Below are 11,630 nucleotides of genomic sequence, written 5' to 3'. Positions count from 1 at the left end.
GGGAGGATTTCCAGCCCGCCGCTCCCTCCCCTTTTAGTCGCCTTCTACATATATATATGAGAGAGTAGGGGGTTGCTGAAAACACAAGAAATGGGCAGGAACAGTTTAATGCTCAGCTCTCTGAAGTAGACACTGTGGGTCGCAATGTTAGAACATTAACCCATTCCTACCCATCTCCGTCTTTTCATCCACCACCTATAGTTTCATTTGTCACAGAGGTATTGTAGACACAAATATTATCAATGATTATTCCAAGACCTTTCTAAAGTTCCTGAAGCCCAAGGCTGTGTTGCTTACAGTAGGAGGGAGATGTAAACTCCTTTGGAGAAAAAAGTTTTTGATGAGACTGTATTCCCAATGATAAAGCTTTGCCAAAGGTCACTTTTCACTCCCTGTGTAACCTCAAGCACGTTGTTCCAGTAACACCTATATGTATGTATGTACATATACATGTAAAGTTATACTTTATTTATAATAACAATAATACTATGTGTACGACACTGTACATAGCTAGGAGTCAAACTGATTGAAATACACCATATATATTTTTACTCCTTATTGACTGTACTACAGTATCAACAATACACTTGATAGCACTTCAGAATTACTCTCTGCCCTCCAGAAATCATTTTCCTTTATAATTTCTCACATTCTGCCCAAGCTTCCTCTGCCAACATGAAATACTTGGAGGCCAGTTTACCCTTCATGGCTTCTGTTGCCAATTCTGCAGCCCAACTGAACATATCACCAGCTTTACTTGGATCTTTTGGAAGGCAAAAACCACCAGTTAAGTACATTGTTGCTTGTTTAGCCACTAGCTGGTACTGTGGGTCATGCATTGTACCATCAAAGTTACCATCCTCATCTTCTGAGTTCGTGCTCACCATTCTATCAAGCCACTGTACTACCTTGCTCCAGTCACGAGTCCTAGATGGTAGTAGACCAATTCCAGTTTCATATGCCTCTGCAATGTAAATCATGGTAGCAAGGTCCCTAGCCTCAGCAGCTGTCAACATGTAGTCAAACCCTAATTCCTTGTCGTACATGTTTTCATCTATCTCGAAATCTGGAAGAACGTCGTGCTGTAGGCCAAGATGTAGTTGTGCCATAGTTTTGATGGCCTCAAGGATGCCACACCTGGCTGCTTGATTTACATGGAAAACTGCAGCTTCTTTGTCATAAGACTCCGATTCCTTTACAAACCTGTTCAACTCATGATATTTTGCAAGATCCAAACGTACCTGTCCAAGAACAGATCCTCCAGTTTTGCACCTGTTCTCTTCCAGAAGTTCAAGCTATTTTCGATGTTCCATTTCTCCAAGAACGTGTGATGGACGAGATTTCCTCTGGACCATATCCTTGAACTGACATATCCATTTCCCTTGTTGCTGTATCAGTACCAGATTCAGACAGCGAGTCAAATCGTAATCCTGAATTGGCAACAAATTGATGGTGTCTTTGTTCCCGGCGAGCAGAATCAACTAAGGAGTCTTCACTCTCTGACATCATGGGCAAGTCATCACTATCCAAAGAATCTATGGAGCTAATAGAGTTAAGCTTTATCCTTGGCTTATCATCACCAGAAACAAATCCTGATGACAGGGAGCGCATACGGATATATTCCTGAATATGTCCCTTCTCCTCTGTTGGTGTTACCACTATTTCTTCAGTCCCACGGACCACTGTTTTACAGGAGAACTGAAGGTTGGAGATGTTCTTATTAACTTCAATCTCTGATGGTGCTAAATCAAATGGTGTAAGATTTAGACTCTCAAAATGGAATTACATTGGTGTGAGTGCAGAAACAAAGCCATTCCCCGTGTGCCCAAGTTACCATCACCATAGTCATTTCCATGACTGGTGTGAATCTGTGGATCTGTGTATAAATCACCAACACCTTGGATGTCAACTACTATGAGCTCATGCCCAGATCTTTCAAAGGTGAAATGAAAGGAGAATGCTTGAGGAGTCATGCCAATGGCCTCTGAACGTACAAAGCCAGAGTTCGAATTGTACTTGACATGATGACCTTCAGTGAAGTGTTCAAGGTGAAACAAAGGACTACCCACTCTCTCCACCATTTCAAGAATAGCCATTTGGAATATGTCTACCTTTTTTGGTGGGTTATGTCTATTATACTATATATATATATATATATACATACGGGTTATAGTGTTGGGTGATTTCAATGCAAAGGTGAGTAATGTGGCAGTTGAGGGAATAATTGGTATACATGGGGTGTTCAGTGTTGTAAATGGAAATGGTGAAGAGCTTGTAGATTTATGTGCTGAAAAAGGACTGATGATTGGGAATACCTGGTTTAAAAAGCGAGATATACATAAGTATACTTATGTAAGTAGGAGAGATGGCCAGAGAGCGTTATTGGATTACGTGTTAATTGACAGGCGCGCGAAAGAGAGACTTTTGGATGTTAATGTGCTGAGAGGTGCAACTGGAGGGATGTCTGATCATTATCTTGTGGAGGTTAAGGTGAAGATTTGTATGGGTTTCCAGAAAAGAAGAGTAAATGTTGGGGTGAAGTGGGTGGTGAGAGTAAGTGAGCTTGGGAAGGAGACTTGTATGAGGAAGTACCAGGAGAGACTGAGTACAGAATGGAAAAAGGTGAGAACAATGGAAGTAAGGGGAGTGGGGGAGGAATGGGATGTATTTAGGAAATCAGTGATGGATTGCGCAAAAGATGCTTGTGGCATGAGAAGAGTGGGAGGTGGGTTGATTAGAAAGGGTAGTGAGTGGTGGGATGAAGAAGTAAGAGTATTAGTGGAAGAGAAGAGAGAGGCATTTGGACGATTTTTGAAGGGATAAAATGAAATTGAGTGGGAGACGTATAAAAGAAAGAGACAGGAGTTCAAGAGAAAGGTGCAAGAGGTGAAAAAAAGGGCAAATGAGAGTTGGGGTGAGAGAGTATCATTAAGTTTTAGGGAGAATAAAAAGATGTTCTGGAAGGAGGTAAATAAAGTGCGTAAGACTAGGGAGCAAATGGGAACTTCAGTGAAGGGCGCAAATGGGGAGGTGATAACAAGTAGTGGTGATGTGAGAAGGAGATGGAGTGAGTATTTTGAAGGTTTGTTGAATGTGTTTGATGATAGAGTGGCAGATATAGGGTGTTTTGGTCGAGGTGGTGTGCAAAGTGCGAGGGTTAGGGAAAATGATTTGGTAAACAGAGAAGAGGTAGTAAAAGCTTTGCGGAAGATGAAAGCCGGCAAGGCAGCAGGTTTGGATGGTATTGCAGTGGAATTTATTAAAAAAGGGGATGACTGTATTGTTGACTGGTTGGTAAGGTTATTTAATGTATGTATGACTCATGGTGAGGTGCCTGAGGATTGGCGGAATGCGTGCATAGTGCCATTGTACAAAGGCAAAGGGGATAAGAGTGAGTGCTCAAATTACAGAGGTAAAATTTTGTTGAGTATTCCTGGTAAATTATATGGGAGGATATTGATTGAGAGGGTGAAGACATATACAGAGCATCAGATTGGGGAAGAGCAGTGTGGTTTCAGAAGTGGTAGAGGATGTGTGGATCAGGTGTTTGCTTTGAAGAATGTATGTGAGAAATACTTAGAAAAGCAAATGGATTTGTATGTAGCATTTACGGATCTGGAGAAGGCATATGATAGAGTTGATAGAAATGCTCTGTGGAAGGTATTAAGAATATATGGTGTGGGAGGCAAGTTGTTAGAAGCAGTGAAAAGTTTTTATCGATGATGTAAGGCATTTTTACGTGTAGGAAGAGAGGAAAGTGATTGGTTCTCAGTGAATGTAGGTTTGCGGCAGGGGTGTGTGATGTCTCCATGGTTGTTTAATTTGTTTATGGATGGGATTGTTAGGGAGGTGAATTCAAGAGTTTTGGAAAGAGGGGCAAGGATGAAGTCTGTTGGGGATGAGAGAGCTCGGGAAGTGAGTCAGTTGTTGTTCGCTGATGATACAGCGCTGGTGGCTGATTCATGTGAGAAACTGCAGAAGCTGGTGACTGAGTTTGGTAAAGTGTGTGAAAGAAGAAAGTTAAGAGTAAATGTGAATAAGAGCAAGGTTATTAGGTACAGCAGGGTTGAGGGTCAAGTCAATTGGGAGGTGAGTTTGAATGGAGAAAAACTGGAGGAAGTGAAGTGTTTTATATATCTGGGAGTGGATCTGGCAGCGGATGGAAACATGGAAGCGGAAGTGGATCATAGGGTGGGGGAGGGGGCGAAAATTCTGGGAGCCTTGAAGAATGTGTGGAAGTCGAGAACATTATCTCGGAAAGCAAAAATGGGTATGTTTGAAGGAATAGTGGTTCCAACAATGTTGTATGGTTGCGAGGGGTGGACTATGGATAGAGTTGTGCGTAGGAGGATGGATGTGCTGGAAATGAGATGTTTGAGGACAATGTGTGGTGTGAGGTGGTTTGAGCGAGTAAGTAACGTAAGGGTAAGAGAGATGTGTGGAAATAAAAAGAAAGTGGTTGAGAGACCAGAAGAGGGTGTTTTGAAATGGTTTGGTCACATGGAGAGAATGAGTGAGGAAACATTGACCAAGAGGATATATATGTCGGAGGTGGAGGGAACGAGGAGAAGAGGGACACCAAATTGGAGGTGGAAAGAAGAAATGAAAAAGATATTGTGTGATCGGGGCCTGAACATGCAGGAGGGTGAAAGGAGGGCAGGGAATAGAGTGAATTGGATCGATGTGGTATAACGTGGTTGACGTGCTGTCAGTGGATTGAATCAAGGCATGTGAAGCGTCTGGGGTAATCCATGGAAAACTGTGTAGGTATGTATATTTGAGTGTGTGGACGTATGTATATACATGTGTATGGGGGGGGGGTTGGGCCATTTCTTTCGTCTGTTTCCTTGCGCTACCTCGCAAACGCGGGAGACAGCGACAAAGTATAATAAACAAATATATATATATATATATATATATATGCCATTGCTTTCGTCTGCTTCCTTGCGCTACCTCGCAAACGCGGGAGACAGCGACAAAGCAAAAAATAATAAATAAATATATATATATATATATATATATATATATATATATATATATATTTCTTTTTTCTCCTCGTTCCCTCCACCTCCGACATATATATCCTTTTGGTCAATCTTTCCTCACTCATTCTCTCCATGTGACCAAACCATTTTAAAACACCCTCTTCTGGTCTCTCAACCACGCTCTTTTTATTTCCACACATCTCTCTTACCCTTACGTTACTTACTCGATCAAACCACCTCACACCACACATTGTCCTCAAACATCTCATTTCCAGCACATCCATCCTCCTGCACACAACTCTATCCATAGTCCACGCCTCGCAACCATACAACATTGTTGGAACCACTATTCATTCAAACACACCCATTTTTGCTTTCCGAGATAATGTTCTCGACTTCCACACATTCTTCAAGGCTCCCAGAATTTTCGCTCCCTCCCCCACCCTATTATCCACTTCCGCTTCCATGGTTCCATCCGCTGCCAGATCCACTCCCAGATATCTAAAACACTTCACTTCCTCCAGTTTTTCTCCATTCAAACTCACCTCCCAATTGAATTGACCCTCAACCCTACTGTACCTAATAACCTTGCTCTTATTCACATTTACTCTTAACTTTCTTCTTTCACACACTTTACCAAACTCAGTCACCAGCTTCTGCAGTTTCTCACATGAATCAGCCACCAGCGCTGTATCATCAGCGAACATCAACTGACTCACTTCCCAAGCTCTCTCATCCACAACAGACTTCATACTTGCATCTCTTTCCAAAACTCTTGCATTCACCTCCCTAACAACCCCATCCATAAACAAATTAAACAAACATGGAGACATCACACAACCTGCCGCAAACCTACATTCATATATATATATATATGAGGGCAGGAGGGTGAAAGGAGGGCAAGGAATAGAGTGAATTGGAGCGATGTGGTATACAGGGGTTGACGTGCTGTCAGTGGATTGAATCAAGGCATGTGAAGCGTCTGGGGTAAACCATGGAAAGCTGTGTAGGTATGTATATTTGCGTGTGTGGACGTATGTACATGTGTATGGGGGGGGGGTTGGGCCATTTCTTTCGTCTGTTTCCTTGCGCTACCTCGCAAACGCGGGAGACAGCGACAAAGTATAAAAAAAAAAAAAAAAAAAAAAAATATATATATATATATATATATATATATATATATATATATATATATATATATATTTTCATACTATTTTTCATACTATTCGCCATTTCCCGCATTAGCGAGGTAGCGTTAAGAACAGAGGACTGGGCCTTAGAGGGAATATCCTCACCTGGCCCCCTTCTCTGTTCCTTCTTTTTGGAAAAAAAAAAAAAACGAGAGGGGAGGATTTACAGCCCCCCGCTCCCTTCCCTTTTAGTCGCCTTCTACGACACGCAGGGAATACGTGGGAAGTATTCTTTCTCCCCTATCCCCAGGGATAGTATATATATATATATATATATATATATATATATATATATATATATATATATATATATATATATATATATATATATATATATATATATATATACCCATTTTTTGCTTTTCGAGATAATGTTCTCGACTTCCAAACATTCTTCAAGGCTCCTAGGATTTTCGCCCCCTCCCCTACCCTATATTTCACTTCCGCTTCCATGGTTACATCCGCTGCCAGATCCACTCCCAGATATCTAAATCACTTTACTTCCACCAGTTTTTCTCCGTTGAAACTTACCTCCCAATTGACTTGACCCTCAACCCTACTGTACCTAATAACCTTGCTCTTATTCACATTTACTCTTAACCTTCTTCTTTCACACTTTACCAAACACAGTCACCAGCTTCTGCAGATTCTCACATGAATATATATTTATATATTTATTCATTTATATATTCATTTATTTATTTATTTTGCTTTATCACTGTCTCCCGGGTTAGCGAGGTAGCGCAAGGAAACAGACGATAGAATGGCCCAACAAACCCACATACACATACGTATACATACACGTCCACGAACGCAAATACACATACCTAATACATCTCAACGTATACATATATATACACACACAGACATATACATATATATATACATGTACATAATTCATACTCTCTGCCTTTATATATTCCCATCGCCACCCTGCCACAAATGACATAACAACCCCCTTCCCCCTCATGTGTGCAAGGTAGAGCTAAGAAAAGACAACAAAGTCCTCATTCGTTCACACTCAGTCTCTAGATGTTATGTAATAATGCACCGAAACCACAGCTCCATTTCCACAATAAGGCAAAACAAAACTTTCCATGGGTTACCCCAGACGCTTCACAAGCCCTGGTTCAATCCAATGACAGCACGTCGACCCCGGTATACCATATCGTTCCAATTCACTCTATTCCTTGCACGCATTTCACCCTCCTGCATGTTCAGGTCCTGATCACTCAAAATCTTTTTCACTCCATCTTTCCACCTCCAATTTGGTCTCCTACTTCTCCTCCTTCCCTCTACCTCTGACACATATATCCTCTTGGTCAATCTTTCCTCACTTATTCTCTCCATGTGACCAAACCATTTCAAAACACCCTCTTCTGCTCTCTCAGGGTCACTCTTTTTATTACCACACATCTCTCTTACCCGATTATTACTTTCTCGATTAAACCACCTCACACGACATAGTGTCATCAAACATCTCATTTCCGGCACATCCACCCTCCTCCGCACGGCTCTATCCATAGCCTACGCCTCGCAACCATATAACATTGTTGGAAACACTATTCCTTCAAAAATACCCATTTTTGCTTTGCGAGATAATGATCTCGATTTCCATACATTCTTCGACGCTCCTAGAAATTTTGCACCCTCCCCCACCCTATGATTCACTTCCGCTTCCATGGTTCCATCCGCTAGCAAATCCACTCCCAGATATCTAAAACACTTCACTTCCTCAATTTTTTCTCCATTCTAACCTACCTCCCAATTGACTTGACCCTCAAACTTACTGTACCTAATAAACATGCTCTTTTTCACTTTTACTCTGAGCTTGTTTGTTTTCACACACATAACCAAACTCAGTCACCAGCTTCTGTAGTTTCTTACATGAATCAGCCACCAGCGCTGTATCATCAGCGAAAAACAACTGACTCACTTCCCAAGCTCTCTCATCCACAACAGACTGCATACTTGCCCCTCTCTCCAAAAGTCTTATACTCTCCTCCCTAACAACCCCATCCATAAACAAATTAAACAGCCATGGAGACATCACACACCCCTGCCGCAAACCTACATTCACTGAGAACTATTCACTTTCCTCTCTTCCTACACGTACACATGCCTTACATCCTCGATAAAAAACTTTTCACTTCTTCTAACAACTTAGTAACCTCCCGCACCATATATTCTTAATACCTTCCATAGAGCCTCTCTATCAACTCTGTCATATGCCTTCTCCAGGTCTATAAATGCTACATACAAATCCATTTGCTTTTCTAAGTATTTCTCGCATACATTCTTCAAAGCAAACACCTGATCCACACATCATCTACAACTTCTGAAACAACACTGCTCTTCCCCAATTTGATTCTCTGTACATGCCTTCATCCTCTCAATCATTACCCTCCCATTTAATTTCCCAGGAATACTCAACAAACTTATCACTCTGCAATTTGAGCACACACTTTTATCCCTTTTGCCTGTGTACAATGGCTCTATGCAAACACTCTGCCAATCCTTAGGCAGCTCACCAATACAGTCATCCCCTTTTTTTGATAAATTTCACTGCAATACCATTTAAACCCACGGCCTTGCCGGCCTTCATCTTCAGCAAAGCTCTAACTACCTCTCCTCTGTTTACCCAATCATTCTCCCTAAACATCTCACTTTGCACACAACCTCGACCAAAACTCCCTATATCTCCCGATCTATTGTGAAACATATTCAAAAAATCTTCAAAATACTCACTCCATCTCCTTCTCACAGCACCATTACTTGTTACCACCTCCCCATTAGCCCCCTTCATTGAAGTTCCCATTTGTTCCCTCGTCTTACGCACTTTATTTACCTCGTTCCAAGACATCTTTTTATTCTCTCTAGAATTTAATGATACTCTCTCACCACAACTCTCATTTGCCCTCTTTTTCGCCTCTTGCACCTTTCTCTTGACCTCCTGTCCTTTTCTTTTATACATCTACCACTCATTTGCATTATTTCCATGCGAAAATCGTCCAAATGCTTCTCTCTTCTCTTTCACTAATGATCTTACTTCTTCATCCCACCACTGACAACCCTTTCTAATCTGCCCCCTTCGACGCTTCTCATGCCACAAACATCTTTTGCGCAAGCCATTACTGCATCTCTAAATACATCCCATTCCTCCCCCACTCCTCTTACGTCCTTTGTTCTCACTTTTCTCAATTCTGTACTGAGTCTCTCCTGGTACTTCCTCACACAAGTTTCATTCCCAAGCTCACATACTCTCAACACTCTCTTCACCCCAACATTCTCTCATCTTTTCTGAAAACCTCTACAATTCTTCGCTTTCCCACCCAGAAGATAATGATCAGACATCCCTCTAGTTGCACCTCTCAGCTCATTAACTTCCAAAAGTCTCTCTTGCGCCTATCAATTAACACGTTATACAAAAACGCATTCTAGCCATCTCTCCTACTTACATACGTATGTTTATGTATATCTCTTTTTTTAAACCAAATATTCCGAATAACCAGTCCATTTTCAGCATATGAATTTACAAGCACTTCAATTCCATTTACAATACTGAACATCCCATATACACCAATTATTAACTCAATTGTGATATCATTCACCTTTGCATTTAAATCACCCATCACCCATCACCGGTCTCGTGCATCAGAACTATTAATACACTCACTCAGCTGCTCCCAAAACACTTGCCTCTCAGAAACTTTCTTCTCAAGCCCAGGTGTATATGCACCAATAATCACTCATCTCTCTCCCTCCACTTTCAGTTTTACCCATATCAATCTAGAGTTTAATTTCTTACACTTTCTCACATATTCCCAACACTCCTGCTTCTGGAGTAGTGCTACTCCTTCCCTTGCTCTTGTCCCCTCACTAACCCCTGACTTTACTCGCAAGACATTCCCAAACGCTCTTCACCTTTACTCTTAAGCTTCGTTTCACTCAGAGCCAAAACATCCAGGATCCTTTCCTCAAACATACTACCTATCTCTCCATTTTTCTCATCTTGGACACATTCACAGACATTTAGACACCCGAATCTGAGCCTTCGAGAAAGATGATTATTTCCAGCATGATTCCTTCGTCTGTTTCCCCTTTTAGAAAGTTAAATTACAAGGAGGAGAGGGTATGCCCCAGTCCTCTGTTCTTAACGCTACCTCGCTTACGCGGGAAATGACGAATAGTATGAAAGAAAGATATATATATATATATATATATATATATATATATATATATATATATATATATATATATATATATATATATATATATATATATATATATATATATATATATATATATATATATATATATATATATATATATATATATATATATATATATATATATATATATATATATATATATATATATATATATATATATATATATATTATATATATATATATATATATATATATATATATATATATATATATATATATATATATATATATATATATATATATATATATATATATATATATATATATATATATATATATATATATATATATATATATATATATATATATATATATATATATATATATATATATATATATATATATATATATATATATATATATATATATATATATATATATATATATATATATATATATATATATATATATATATATATATATATATATACATATATATATATATACATATATATATATATATATATATATATATATATATATATATATATATATATATATATATATATATATATATATATATATATATATATATATATATATATATATATATATATATATATGGGATGTATTTAGGGAAGCAGTGATGGCTTCCGCAAAAGATGATTGTGGCTGAGAAGCGTGGGAGGTGGGCAGATTAGAAAGGTAATGAGTGGTGAGATGAAGAAGTAAGATTATTAGTGAAAGAGAAGAGAGTGCCATTTGGACGATTTTTGCAGGGACATAATGCAAATGAGTGGGAGATGTATAAAAGAAAGATAACAATTACACATGCCTTACATCCTCGATAAAAACTTTTCACTGCTTCTAACAACTTGCCTACCACACCATATATTCTTAAAACCTTCCACAGAGCATCTCTATCAACTCTATCATATGCCTTCTCCAGATCCAAAAATGCTACATACAAATCCATTTGTTTTTCTAAGTATTTCTCACATACATTCTTCAAAGCAAACACCTGATCCACACATCCTCTACCACTTCTGAAACCACACTGCTCTTCCCCAATCTGATGCTCTGTACATGCCTTCACCCTCTCAATCAATACCCTCCCATATGATTTACCAGGAATACTCAACAAACTTATACCTCTGTAATTTGAGCACTCCCTCTTATCCTCTTTGCCTTTGTACAATGGCACTATGCAAGCATTCCGCCAATCCTCAGGCACCTCATCATGAATCATACATACATTAAATAACCTTACCAACCAGTCAACA

General features: G+C 39.3%; 1 pseudogene; it reads right to left on the bottom strand.

The window, feature by feature from the left end:
- Window positions 1-303: 303 nt before the first annotated feature.
- LOC139755692 (eukaryotic elongation factor 2 kinase pseudogene) overlaps window positions 304-11,630 on the bottom strand; it is a 76,631-nt pseudogene continuing 65,304 nt past the window's right edge.

The sequence above is a fragment of the Panulirus ornatus genome, chromosome 19, assembly GCF_036320965.1.
Source record: "Panulirus ornatus isolate Po-2019 chromosome 19, ASM3632096v1, whole genome shotgun sequence".
Taxonomy (NCBI): domain Eukaryota; kingdom Metazoa; phylum Arthropoda; class Malacostraca; order Decapoda; family Palinuridae; genus Panulirus; species Panulirus ornatus.
The sequence above is the reverse complement of the archived record's forward strand: the minus strand, read 5'-3'. Positions and strand labels throughout refer to the sequence as shown.